The 13405-nt window shown below is 51.2% G+C and overlaps 1 protein-coding gene across 2 annotated transcripts in view; it reads right to left on the bottom strand.

Moving 5' to 3' along the window:
* PPP2R2C (protein phosphatase 2 regulatory subunit Bgamma) overlaps nt 1-13405 on the bottom strand; it is a 243033-nt gene that overhangs the window by 193751 nt on the left and 35877 nt on the right. The gene's annotated exons all lie outside the window — the stretch shown is intronic.

Raw genomic sequence — 13405 nt, 5'->3', positions numbered from 1 at the left:
CCAGTGGCTGGCCCCAGGGCCCTTGGTTTTTGTAGGACTCACCTCCCACAGGCTCTGAACTCAAAAAGAGATTGTTCCAACGGTCTGAACTATTATGCTGGGGAGGTTCAGACACCGGGTTCTGGAATATGCCCAAAGAATATGGGATACAAATTAGTGCAGGACAAGCACAGGTCAGCTCTGCAATGCCTGGGGTGGATATTCATTTCCTAGGGCTGCCATGAAAACATCACAACCTGGGTGGCCCCAAACAACGGAATCATATTCTCTCCCAGTTCTGGAGTCTAGAAATCTGAAATCATAGTGTCAGCAGGGCCATGCCTTCTCTGAAGGCTCCAGAAGAGGGTCTGCTCCACGCCTAGCTCAGCTTCAGGTGTTGCCTGCAAGCCTGGGCACTCCTTGGCTTGCAGCTGCCTCACTACAATCTCTGTCTCTATCACCATGTGGCCTTCTCCTGGTATGACTGTGTCTCTTCTAAGGATGCCCGTCACTGGATCAGGGCCCACCCTAATCTAGTAGGTCCTGCTTCATCTTCACCTGGTTACATCTGCAAAGACCCAACTTCCACATGAGGCCACATTCACAGGCATCAGGGGTGAGGACCCCAACATATCTTTTGAGGGGACACAATTCCACCCGCAACAGGATGCTAATACAGGTGGGGGCTGCTCATTTTAAAGGTAGAATCAAATCAGCTCTTAATGGTTAAATCTTAACCAGTCAACTGGAGGCTCTGGCAAACTGGGGAAGAGAGCAAAATACTTCTCTTGTTTGACAACAGAACACTCTCATAGAACCAGAACCTTCTTGGCACAGCTGGGAAGAGCATTCAACAAGTACTGGATGGTGAGCATTTCCCAAGCACCTACTCTGTGCCAGGCCAAAGGCTGGGAGGCAGCATTGCAGGGCTAACCAGCAAGAGCCTGGAAGTTAACACTGATGGGGTTTGGATCTCAACTCAGCTGCTTATGTGACCCTGGGCAAGAGACTCATCTCTTTGTGTCCTGGTTTTCTACGCACAAAAAGAGAACCACAGGAGTACTCACCTCAAAGAGCTGTCGTGCAGACTAAATGAGTGAGTACTTCTAACGTGCTTACGAGAATGCCTTGCATATAAACACACGAGAAATTTTAACTATCCTCTAATCCCTTTGCCTATTGCCTGGTATGTAGTCAGCACTCAATAAATATCATTCATTCAGCAAGCATTTATCAAGCTCCAACTGCATGCCAGCACTAAGTTAGGTGCTTCTATTTGTTTGCTAGCACTGCCATAATAAAGTACTGTAAAGCTGTCCTGGAAACTGGAAGTCCAAGATCGAGGTGTCCGGCAGAGCCACCAGGGATCCAGGGGAGGATTCTTCCTCGCCTCTCCCAGCTTCCGGCATTGCCAGCAATGGTTGGTGCTCCTTGGCCTGTAGCTGCAGCATCCAATCTCTGCCTCTGTCCTCACAAGGAGTTCTCCTGTGTGTGTCATTGTGTCTCCTCTCCTCTTATTATAAGGACATCAGTCATGTTGGGTTAAGGACCCACCCTGCTCCAGTATGACCTGATCTCAACTAACTACATCTGCAAATACTTTATTTCCAAATATGGTCGCATTCTGAGAAACTGAATTAGGACTTCAACAAGTATTTGGTGGTGGGTGGGGGGAGTGATGCAATTCAACTCCTATCCACATGTGTGATATTTTTCTGGCAGGCGTCCTTAGGACCCACCACAGTGTGGTCCCGGCTGCCCATCGTCCTCCACACATCCCCAGAACCCTGCCCTGGGGGCTCCAGGACCATCCTGGGAGAGTTTCTTGGCATTGCAGCCTGCAAAGAGGATGATGACAAGGACTGTGTGCACAGCAAATTCCTGCCCGTTGCCTCGTCTTACCCGCAGTGCTGCTTTGCAAGGTGAGGACCACCATTCCTCTGTGCAGCTGAGCAAGCTGCACCTCAGAGAGGGCCTGGCTAGCCTTTAACTCCCCATCCGCAGGGCCTGATAGGATGCCCAGCTCCTGGACCAGGCCATCCGTCCATCTGTCCACCCTGCCCCAGGTGTGGGCAGTACTGCCGGGCCCATGACTCCTCCTCCCAGGCCCTGTGAGCGTGTGCTGCCTGTCGTGGCTTCTATAAAATTCTGGAGGAATTAGAACAGCATGGACCCTGCAGAGAGTTTTTCATTTAAAAGAAAATATTCCATTTGCTAGCCTGCACTTTACTTTTCTACATGCTTTGGCGTTAACACATTTCATATCTGACAAGAGAGTGATCACAAGGGATCCTGTTTTTAGTCCTCACCTGGCAATATAAACAGTTGGCGCAATGCAGTCCCCTCGAGTGTCTGTGGGAGATGTCACTGGTTCACGAAACCCCGCCCCAGCTGACCCCAAGCTCCCTCCCACTGCGAAATCACTCAGCAGTCTTGGCGAGTGGCACTTAGGCAGGGCACTGCCTCACTGTCCCAGAAGCTCAGGAACTGGGGACACGTCAGGAGGATATTTATAGACAAGGCAGAGTTTTCTTTAAAAAGCCCTGCTGCAGTGGGTTCCTCCCACGCCCACACTCCCAGGAATAACTGTGAGTGGCTTTCCCCTTCACCAGCCCCAGGCGGGAGGGAGACCCTGATGCCAATATGTGGCCTCCTTCCCAGCAAGCCCACCAGGTTGCTCGCCTGGCAGAAGGTAGACAGGGGTCTCTGAGTGAGGGACAGGACTGATCTTCCCCTGTGATGCTGACTCCCCAGAACCACACCTTGCCCGGCACCTGCCCTGTGTGAAAGGCACCATGCTGGGCACACAACTGAATCTCAACCCAACAGCTCACCCTGGAGTCAGCCTATCTGGGTCCAAAACCTGGCTGGACAACTCAGTAGCTGGGAGAGCCCAGGCATGTTACCTAGCCTATCTGAGCCTCACTCTCTTCTCCATGAAGTGGCAATGATAAGACGGACTACTTCCCAGAAGCCACATGAAGATCTCAGTGACAGTGGAAATTGGCATTTGCAAAGTACTCCCTACGCGTCAGGTGCTGCTGTTATTATCCATCTCTAATACATATTTTCCCCATTTTGCAAATGAAGAAACTGAGGTTCTAAGAGGTGAGAGGGCCCGGCCTGCACAACTAGGAAAAAAAAGACAGAAGAAATTACCCTGCGGCTCTTTGGGATGTCTTCCTACAGAAATGCATCCCCTCCCCTGATGCACCTCTTCCTTTCATTTATCATTTCAACAGTCCATCATGCTGAGCCTGGAAGCCCACCTTGGAGCCCAGTGTGGGAAGAAGGGGAAATACTGGGGTCTGGAAGCCAGGTAGACAGGGGTTCCAATACCAGCTCCCGTACCTACAAACTCTCCAGGTCCATATTACCTGGGAAGTCGGTACTTTGCCCCCTGCTCTACAGATTATAAAACTGAGCCTCAGCTAATGACTTGTGCACAGTCCCAGGTGAGGCCAGAAAATCTGTCTCCAGGCAGAAGGGAGTCTGTCGTGCAAAACAGAAAAAGAAGCAAAAACCCCACCTGACAGTATCAGAATGGAGAGGATTGAAACAACACACTTCTATATAACACATGACTCAAAGAAGTCTCAAGAGAAATTCAAAAGTATTTTGAACTAATTAAAAATGAAAACACAACTTATCAAAATTTATGAGAGGCAGCAAAAGCTGTGCTTAGAGGGAAATTTATAACATTGAATGTACATATTAGAAAAGAAGAAAGATCTAAAATCAAGCACCTAAGCTTCCACTTCAGGAAACTAGGAAAAGAAGAGCAAATTAAATCCACAGTAAACAGAAGAAAATAATAAAAATTAGAGCAGAAATAAATAAAATCGAAAACAAGAAATCAACAGAGAAAATTAACGAAATCAAAAACTGGTTCTTTGAAAAGATCGATAAAATTAATAAGCCTCTAGCCAGGCTAACAAGGAAAAAGGAGAAGGACACAACTGTTAATACTAGAAATGAAAGAGGATACATCACTACAGATGCCATGGACATTCAAAGGATAATCAAGTAACACTGTGAACAATTCTATGCCCACAAATTTAATAACCTAGATGAAATGCCAATTCCTTAAATGATACAATCTGCCAAAACTCACACAATAAGAAATAGACTATCTAAATAGGCCTGTATCTATTAAAGATATCTATATCTATAAAGGCCCAGGTGTGGTGGCTTAGGCCTGTAATCCCAGCACTTTGGGAGGCCAAGGCAAGTGGCTCATCAGAGGTCAGGAGTTTGAGACCAGCCTGGCCAATGTGGTGAAACCCCATCTCTACTAAAAATACAAAAATTACCCAGGCACAGTGGCACATGCCTGTAGTCCCAACTACCCAAGAGGCTGAGGCAGGAGAATTGTTTGAACCCGAGAGGTGGAGGTTGCAGTGAGACAAGATCACACCATTGCACTCCAGCCTGGGCAACAGAGCAAGACTCTGTCTTAAAAAAAAAAAATAGAAAAGAAAAGAGAAAAAGAAATGGAACCAACAATTTAATAACCTTCCCAAACAGAAAGCACCAGGCCCAGATGGGTTCACTGGTGAATTCTAACAAATATTTAAGGAAGAAATTATAGCAATTCACCACCATCTCTTTCAGAAGACAGAACGGAGAGGATAGTGAGCAGACTCCTGAGAGGGGAGCATTCTGCCACCATCCACCCTTCTGACTCCCCTAGAATACCAGCTGTGTTGGGCCCCCAGCTATGTTGGGAGACCAAGTTTCTAGGAGCCTTAGGTTACAGGGCATGCCTAGTGCTGGAGTCATATGAGAGCCCCCACGGCACCTAGGAAAGAAGAGAACTGTGGTAGGAAGAGATAAATCACAGTGCAAGCCAAAATAGTCCCTGTGGTATGAGGAGGGAGAACAGAGCCAGGCCCCATGCTTTTGAGAGCCACAGAGAAAGCTAAAACCCTAAAAGTCCACCCAGGCCCCACAGGACAGGCCCACGCCTAGCTCCCCAGCCCCAGCTCCCATCATGCAGCCTCCCTCTCCTCTGCAGCCACACAGGCCTCTGGGCCATGCTGCCTCCTGCCACAGGGCCTTTGCATCTGCTGTTCCCTTGCCCATTTGATAATTCTGTGCCTCCACTACTCAGTGGTGAGGCATGTACATTCAGCCCCATTCTGTCCGCACCTATTCACAAACAGGCACTTAATGATATTCATTAAATGAATGAATAAATAAGCAAGTTGGGTAACAGAGGAGCTAACAGGGAGAGGGTGGGAGATCCTGCCCTCTTCCAGGCAATACTGATATGCATGCTGTGTGCCAGCAACCAAGCCCCTCAAACACCAGTGTGGGAGAGCAAGAAGGACCTGAAAGTGATCCACAGAGACACAAAACTGCAGAAAAGGAAGGAGGAGACAGAGTGGCCTGAGATGAGGGTGTGGGCTTGCAGTCAGGTAACCAGGAAGTCCTGGCTTGCTCATATATATCTCACCACCTGGGGTGAGCTGCTTTGCCCCTGCAATTCTGCCTGGTTATTTGAAATGAGGGCATGATACCCTCAGAGGGGACAGAAGAGTGACAGGACGGGCTGGGTGTTATTCCCCAGGGAGCCCCCAAGGCGCTTTAACAGGCAGAGAGGGACAGGATCAGATTCATAGGTTAGACCAATGGCTCTGGCTACAGGGGGTGAGTGGATGAAGGGGTACGCTGGGGAGTTGAGAGGGGTCCTAAGAACCTCAAGAATGACAATGGTGCCTGCCCCAGGGTGGGAGATGTGCAGAGGAGGAGGGAGGCATGGAGTAGACACTCAGCAAGCAGGGCTCCGGCCCAGGCTGGGCTCACAGCAGTCCTCTGTCAACAGCCAACATTACCGCAGGGGGTAGCATGGTCTATACCCAAAAAAAGGGCAACTCTGTCCCCGAGCAGCTCACTGTCCACGCATCCTTCTGGACAAGATCTCTCAGGCACTGCCCTGAGTGGAGTAGATTCCATCCCAGGCCAGCAGCAGCCCTGTCAATACTGTCAGGGTGACAAATGACCCACGTCACACACAGGCGAGGGGCTGCCTGAAACAGAGCATGACAGGGCCATCCCCAGGGCACAAAGCACAGCCCAAAACCAATAAAAACTGGCAGCCCTGTGTGATTCAAGTCCAAGGGGTGTATGACATGAGCTTCTCAGCTCCTCACTCCCCAACAGCAGCCTTCCTCACCTCCGCTTTGGAGACAGGATGCCATGCAGGGGCTGAGAGGGACAGGAGAGCACTGAGCTTGGAGCCTGGGAGCTGTGGTGTGGCTGTCATTTATGCAAGGCCCACCATGTGCCCAGGTATGCCTGCAGTCTTCCCTGCATCGGGTCACAGATTCTTCCCAGCAACTCTCAAGGCTGGAGTTATCAGCCATGTTTCACACAGAGAAACTAAAGTGCAGGAGGCAAAGTGCCCAGGGCTGGGAAGTGGCCGAATGGAGACTGATTTCTGTATTCTTTGTCCATTGTTCTTATTAATTATCACCATGACCTCTGGGGCTTACATACCTCCTTATCCTGATAGGACAGAATGCAGATGAGGAGCAAACTCAATTCCCTCAATTAGCAGAGTCTGAAATGCACAAGGCTTGGAAAGTAAGGTTCAAAAAGGCTAAGTAACCAGCCTGGGGCCACACAGCATCAGTGGCCACAGCGTCTGTCTGACTCCAAGCCAGGTGCCCACCACTGCATGTTGTCTGAAGGAAGAGGATGCCTCCAGTGTGCAAATGCAGCACCCAGTTCCAGCCCTGTGCCCTAGGCAAACCTGCTGGTGAGGGCTTTTGGGGGTTTATCCTGCCACTTGTATGTTGTGTTCAGCTGGTCGTAAACCACTGCTCACATGAGCTACCATCAATTAGACACCCACTCTTTACCAACCGCCTCCAGGATCTTCTCATTCACCAGGGCTCCCCTCTCCCATGATCTAGCCAGAAAGCAGGGGCTTCAATGTAGGGTGATCATTCAGCTGGGTTAGAAGCTTCTGCCATTCATTGAGCCCCCTCAAGGCCCTAACAAGGGACACCCCACACAGTGGCTTCCTCCCAGTGCTCCAGAGAGGAGCCCACCCATTCAGTGTGGCTTCATCTCCCTGCATATGCACTTCTTAGGGGTCGTCTCAGGAGCCCTAACCCACATCCCACCCCTCCAGGGCCCTCCTCTCCTCCCTCGAGGTGATGTGAGTTCATACATAGGAGGCGCTTACACAGGAGCTGGTACCGCTTCCCCTGGACTGGCCACCGGTCTCCTTTCCAGGGGGCCACTCTCCCTTGCCACACACTGCATCTGCAGAACAGCCCATTTGTGAGCATCTACTACCGTCCAAGAGCTAGCTATGAGGGAGGAATTATTGCTACCCTCATATTACAAATGAGGAAACTGAGGCACAGCTCACAGAAGAGCCGGGAGGCACACCAGGCCATCTGCCTCCAGAGCCACCCGCTAAACCTGCCTCTGGCGGTGACTACTTTGCTCTTATTGGGTTCTGTTCTCCCCAAGAGGCAAGGGGGCCCCTAAGCCAATGGCTTTGGGGGCCATGACAAGTGGGGGCCACTGAGCTCTGGGAACAGAGATGTGTTGTTTCCAAACCTCACCCGATGGGCCTGTCTCTGTGAAATGCACCGCTCCTGCTTGCACTCTCCCGGCCACTCACAGCTCCCTCCCACCCACTCTCCTGCCTTCTCCCTGCCTTTCCTGGTCCCTTGGCCTGGAGTCTGCCCTACCCCGGGAAGAGGGTATCTGGGACTCCAACAGAGGCAGCAAGTTGCTGCCTTTAACCCTTTTCTGAGACCCCAAAATGTAAGTACCCAGGAAGGCTGATGTCATTCAGTAGTTGTTCAAATGAACATAACCCCAGCCGTGCTGGGAGCACTCCCGGGCATTACCAATCCTCACTGTAGAGGTGGGAAATTGAGGCTGGTGAGGTCCACAATGTGCCCCCCCAGACCCCACAGCTGGGGACACAAGTGAATCCAGACCTGAGATTCCAAGACCCTCATGCTTCCCAAGCACCTGCTTCCAGAGCTCCAAGAATTCCCACCCTGTGTTCCCTCCAGCCCCATGTTCCCCACACGGGGATGGCAGGGCTGGGGCCCCCGGAGTCACTGGGCATGGGTGGACTCCCCCACAGGAACCACATTGAGCACGGAGTTCTGCTCAAATGTGGGCCCAGGGGCCGGCTGCGTGAGCACCCAGAAGTGGCCACAGGGCACGGAGGGACCAGCTGCACCAGTTTCTGATACCACAGGATGCTGAGGTCTCAGCAGGGGTCTTCCCTGGGGCCCTTCTCCTTGGCCCCTGGTTCTTGGCTAATATCTGCTGAGCCAGACACAGCTCCCACTTTGGAGGCACTCCGCCCAGGAGGGAGACAGACAAACAGACAAACACACCAATAGGGACCATCCCCTGATACTCCTAATGGCTTTCTAAGCACTGTGGGATCCCATTCCTCTCTCACTATTACACAGATGAGGAAGCTGAGGCAGGGAGAGGGGCAGGCCGCAGACGCACAGCAGCCTGGCAGGGGTGGACCGGGGAGGCTCCGAACTCAAGCCTTGGGTCAAGAAGTCATACGTCCTATGGCAAACCCCAAGCCAGTGTTTCTCCAAGTGCGGTTCCAGGGCCTCCCGATCACATTCCCCAGGAGTGTCCTGTTGAGAACCATGTCCAAGGACTGTGCCCTCAGAGGGGCAAGTGCTGCGGAGGGGCAAGAAATCCAGGATGCATCCCAAGCAGCTGCTCCAGAGGAAAGAAAGGCCTTCCCTAGTCCCAACCACCAGCTCCCTTGTGTTTGAAAGAAAGAACACAAGACTTCAGAGTCAGGCCCACTGGGTTTCTAAGGCTGTCTTCCCTCCTTCTTGCTGTGTGGCCTGGGGCAAGTTACTCACCCTCTCTGATCCTTGTTTTCCTCATGGATGATAACAACAAAAAGACAAACAACCCAATTTCAAAATGGGCAGTGGCCTTGGATACAGACATTTCACCGAATGGTCAGCATGCACAGGAAAGGTTGCTCAACGTGATGAGTCATTAGGGAAATCCAAATCAAAGTCACAATGAGACAACGCACACCCACGAGGATGTCTGGAATCCAAATGCAAAGCGAGTGTTGGCTGTTGGGAGAGACGCGGGACCTGCACACACTGCTGGGGGCAGGTGAAGCGGCAGGGCCACCACAAAAAAAGCTTGGTACCGCCTCAACAAATTAAACCTGGAATTATCCTATGACCTACCAATTCCACTCCTGGGTGTCTATCACGGAACATTGAAAACACACATCCACATGAACACTGGAACGCGAATGTTCCCAGCAGCCTTATTCATAATGGCCAAACAATGGAAACACCCTAAGTATCCATCCATCCACAGACGAATGGATAAGCAAAATGTGGTCCACTCATACAGTGGAACATATTCAGCCCAGAGAAGGAATGAAGTTTTGTTTTTGTTTTTGTTTTTTTGAGACAGAGTTTCACTCTTGTTGCCCAGGCTGGAGTGCAATGGCGTGATCTCGGTTCACTGCAACCTCCGCCTCCCAGGTTGAAGCAATTCTCCTGCCTCAGCCTCCCTAGTAGCTGGGATTACAGGTGCCTGCCACCAGGCCTGGCTAATTTTGTATTTTTTTTTTTTCAGTAGAGACAGGGTTTCACCATGTTGGTCCAGCTGGTCTCGAACTCCTGACCTCAAGTGATCAGCCTCCCAAAGTGCCGGAATTACAGGCGTAAGCCACTGTGCCCGGTCAGAAGGAATGAAGTTCTAATGCGAGCTACATCCTGGATGAGCCTTGAAAACATTCAGCCAAATGAAAGAAGCTGAATGTAAGTGTACTGCATGATTCCATTTCCATGCACTGTCCAGAACAGGCAGATTCACCGCAACAGAAAGTGGACTCATGGTTGCCAGGGACTAGAAGGAGGAGGAATGGGAGTGACTGCTTACTGAGTATGACAAGTTAAAATTAAGGTTTAATTGAGCAAAAAACGATTCACGAATCAGCTGCTCTCAAAACCAGAACAGGGTCTAGGAATCCATGTCTGCACCGTGATCAGGCAGCATTTATGGACACAAAACGGAAGAGAGGGTCAAGACAGCTTGACTGGTTACAGCTCAGCCTTTGCCTTATTTGAATGGTTGGCCGCCTGGGACTGGATTGACAGATGCTCAGCTGCTGTGGTTGGGCTGAGCTTCACCTATTTGTTACAAGAGCCCCTCCTAAGTCAGGCTTCCGTTAATCACAAACTAAGTTAGGTTGCAGTTCATTAAGAAAGGATTCATGTACAGAGGCATCTTCAGGCTAAATTTCATTTAGTTTGAAAAATAAAAATAGGCCAGGCACAGTGGCTCACACCTGCAATCCCAGCACTTTGGGGAGGCTGAGGTGGGAGGATCCCTTGAGCCCAAGAGTTTGAGAGCAGCCTGGGCAACATAGCAAGACCCCATCTCTACAAAAACATTTTAAAATTAGCCACACATGGTAGCATTTTAAAATTAGCTACTTGGAGAGGCTGAGGCAGAAGGATCACTTGAGCCCAGGAAGTTAAGGCTGCAGTGGGCTATGATGGTGCCACTGCACTGCAACCTGGGCGACAGGGTGAGACACTCTCTCCAAATAAATAAATAACAAAATAAACAATAAAAATAAAAGCTGGGCGTGGTGGCACACACCTGTAATCCCAGCACTTTGGGAGGCCGAGATGGTTGGATCATCTGAGGTCAGGAGTTCGAGGCCAGCCTGGCCAACATGGTGAAACCCCATCTCTACTAAAAATAAAAAAATTAGCCGGGCATGGTGGCACGTGCCTGTAATCCCAGCTACTCGGGAGGCTGAGGCAGGAGAATCTCTTGAACCCAGGAGGCGCAGGTTGCAGCGAGGCAAGATTGTGCCGCTGCACTCCAGCCTGGGCAACAGAGTGCGACCCCATCTCAAAATAAGTAAATAAATAAATAGATAAAATCCTAACCACCCCCAGATGACTAAATGGACCCCCCTCTTGGCCAAAGGGACCCCAGAGAAACCTTAAAAAAAAACCTGAGTTCCAGGCCACAATGGGACCGGAGGTCAGACACACTGCATTATACCCCCTCCTTCGCTAAATGCCATTACACTTTCCCTCTTAAGGGTTAAGCAGAAACCAGCCCTTTCGAAAGCCTTGTCCTACTGCTGCTTCCAACCAACCACTCAGTGCTGCCCCTTTCTTTTTCAGTTTCAACACAGACTGTCCTTTTTGGGGGGGGTGGGGGAGGGGAGGTCTTGCTCTGTCTCCCAGACTGGAGTACAGTGGCACGATCTCCACTCACTGCAACCTCTGCCTCCCGGGTTCAAGTGATTCTCCTGCCTCAGCCTCCCGAATAGCTGGGACTACAGGCACTCGTCACCACACCCAGCTAATTTTTATATTTTTAGTAGATACAGCGTTTCACCATGTTGGCCAGGCTGGTCTCAAACTCCTGACCTCATGATCTGCCCGCCTCAGCCTCCCAAAGTGCTGGGATTACAGCACGTGAGCCACGTTGCCCAGCCCAGCATTCCTTCTTGATAAGAGAGTGCTGATCTTGAAATGGTTCTGGCTCATCTACAGAGGCTGCACAGAGGCTCTTCCTGTCCTCTGCTTCACCTTCTGACGTGTAGGGCCCTGACTGTAATACTTACATATTAAGTCTCTACCCCAAAGTCAACATAGGATGCGTGTAACATACGTGTTAGCTTATGACAAATGCACACACATCTCCGTGAATATTCATAGCTCTTCCTATAGCCTGTTGAATACATATACTTAGCTAACCCGTTCATCATAAATTCCCTTCCTGGAAATGCCTGCTTCTGGCTCCTGCCAGAGGCTATGCTTCCCAGCCTGCGGTTGGCCAGCCTGCAGGCTGCAGCCCTTCATGAGGAAGAAAGCTCTCGGCGCTCAGTGTGTGGTCCTGGCAATTCTTCAGCTGACAAGTTTAACAGTTTCTTTTTGGGGTGATGAAAATGTTCTGGGCCTGGATAGTGGTGATGGTTGTATAACATGAATATACTAAATGCTACTGAACTGTGCACTCTAAAATGGTTAAATTGGTGAAAAGAAAAGAAGAGGGGGTGGTCGTGAACACTCCATGTTGAGGGCACCCTGAGCGCAGTGCCTGCCTGGCCCTGGAGAGCGAGAATGTCCGTCCATCTCCCTGGCCTGTTACTGGGGCTGAAAGCTGGCAAAGGAGGGAGAGAATCCGGGGGCTGGTCTTTGGGCTCCAGCGACCCGACTGGAGGAAGAAAGAGGTAGACGGGTGAGAGGGTGCAGAGAACCAACCCTGGTTTTGCATAAATGAATATGCATCATGGCCACCTCCCACTGAGCAGAAAATGCAAACTCAACACCTCCCCACCAGCCTCATTAAGTGCAATCAGGCCTGATTCCCTGAGGAGGGGGACAGCCATCACGGTAGGCTTTGTTACAGCCCTGCCACCCACCCATCCACCCTCACACTCCAGCCCCGAGTTCCCCAGCTGCTCACTAGCCTACTCCAGGATCCCAAAGAGTGGGAGACGCCAGCCACGGCTTCAATGCGGAGGAGAAGGAGCCCAGGCTGGTGTCAGGAGCTGCAGATTTGAATCTCAGCTCCATTATAAATCGCTTGATCCCAGGCAGCCTCAGCCACCCTGAGCCTCAGTTTTTTTTATCTGTGCCATTGAAATATTTCCATTTCTGCCTAGAATTCCAAACGAACTGGCTTAATATTAGCTATTTGCTACCAACTCGCTGAGTGACCTTGGCCAGGGAGCGGGGATCTGTCCCCTCTCAGGGCCTCGGTTTACCCCGCTAGAAGGAATGCACCAGACAAGCTGCCTCCAGTCCTTGCCCATTTCTGGCTCTAAGAAAAGTCTGGTGTGAGATAAACCCACAGAGCTGCTGTGCACCCCTGAGCAGTGCCAGGCGGAACAAAACACCCCTCTCTCTTTCTCCTGGTGCCCCAGACGGTGAGTCACCTCCCTGCCATGCAGCCTCTGTGGCCAAGGTGCATGGACCTGCCAAGTGCCCCAACCAACATGTGCCATGAGAATACCATGAGAACACAGCCCCACTCCTCAATAACTTGCCAGGGACTTGCCAAGGCCTGGGTAACCCGCCCGACCCCATCCCACCTCCAGGCACCACCCCAGTTTCCTTATGCCCTGGCCACATGGGACTCCAGCCATTTCCAGAATGCACCTCTCTTCAGGCAAGACTGGCTCCAGAATTTTCCAGGCCCGGTGCAAAACCAAAATATGGGGCCCCAGCCAGGAACAGAGACGTTGGCCCCCTTCCCACAGGCCCCACCACCTCAGCCCATGGAGGACAGGCCACCCCTGAGCAATGGCCACCCGAGAAGTGACCTGGCTGCCACCCTGGACAGAAGGCAGGGCCTGGGGCCCCAGCAGGAGGAGAGCGGGCAGCTGAGAACCTGTCCCAGGAGCTGG

Source organism: Gorilla gorilla, chromosome 3 (assembly GCF_029281585.2).
Source record: "Gorilla gorilla gorilla isolate KB3781 chromosome 3, NHGRI_mGorGor1-v2.1_pri, whole genome shotgun sequence".
Taxonomy (NCBI): domain Eukaryota; kingdom Metazoa; phylum Chordata; class Mammalia; order Primates; family Hominidae; genus Gorilla; species Gorilla gorilla.
Note: the sequence above shows the minus strand (reverse complement) of the source record. Positions and strands in the feature narration are given on the sequence as shown.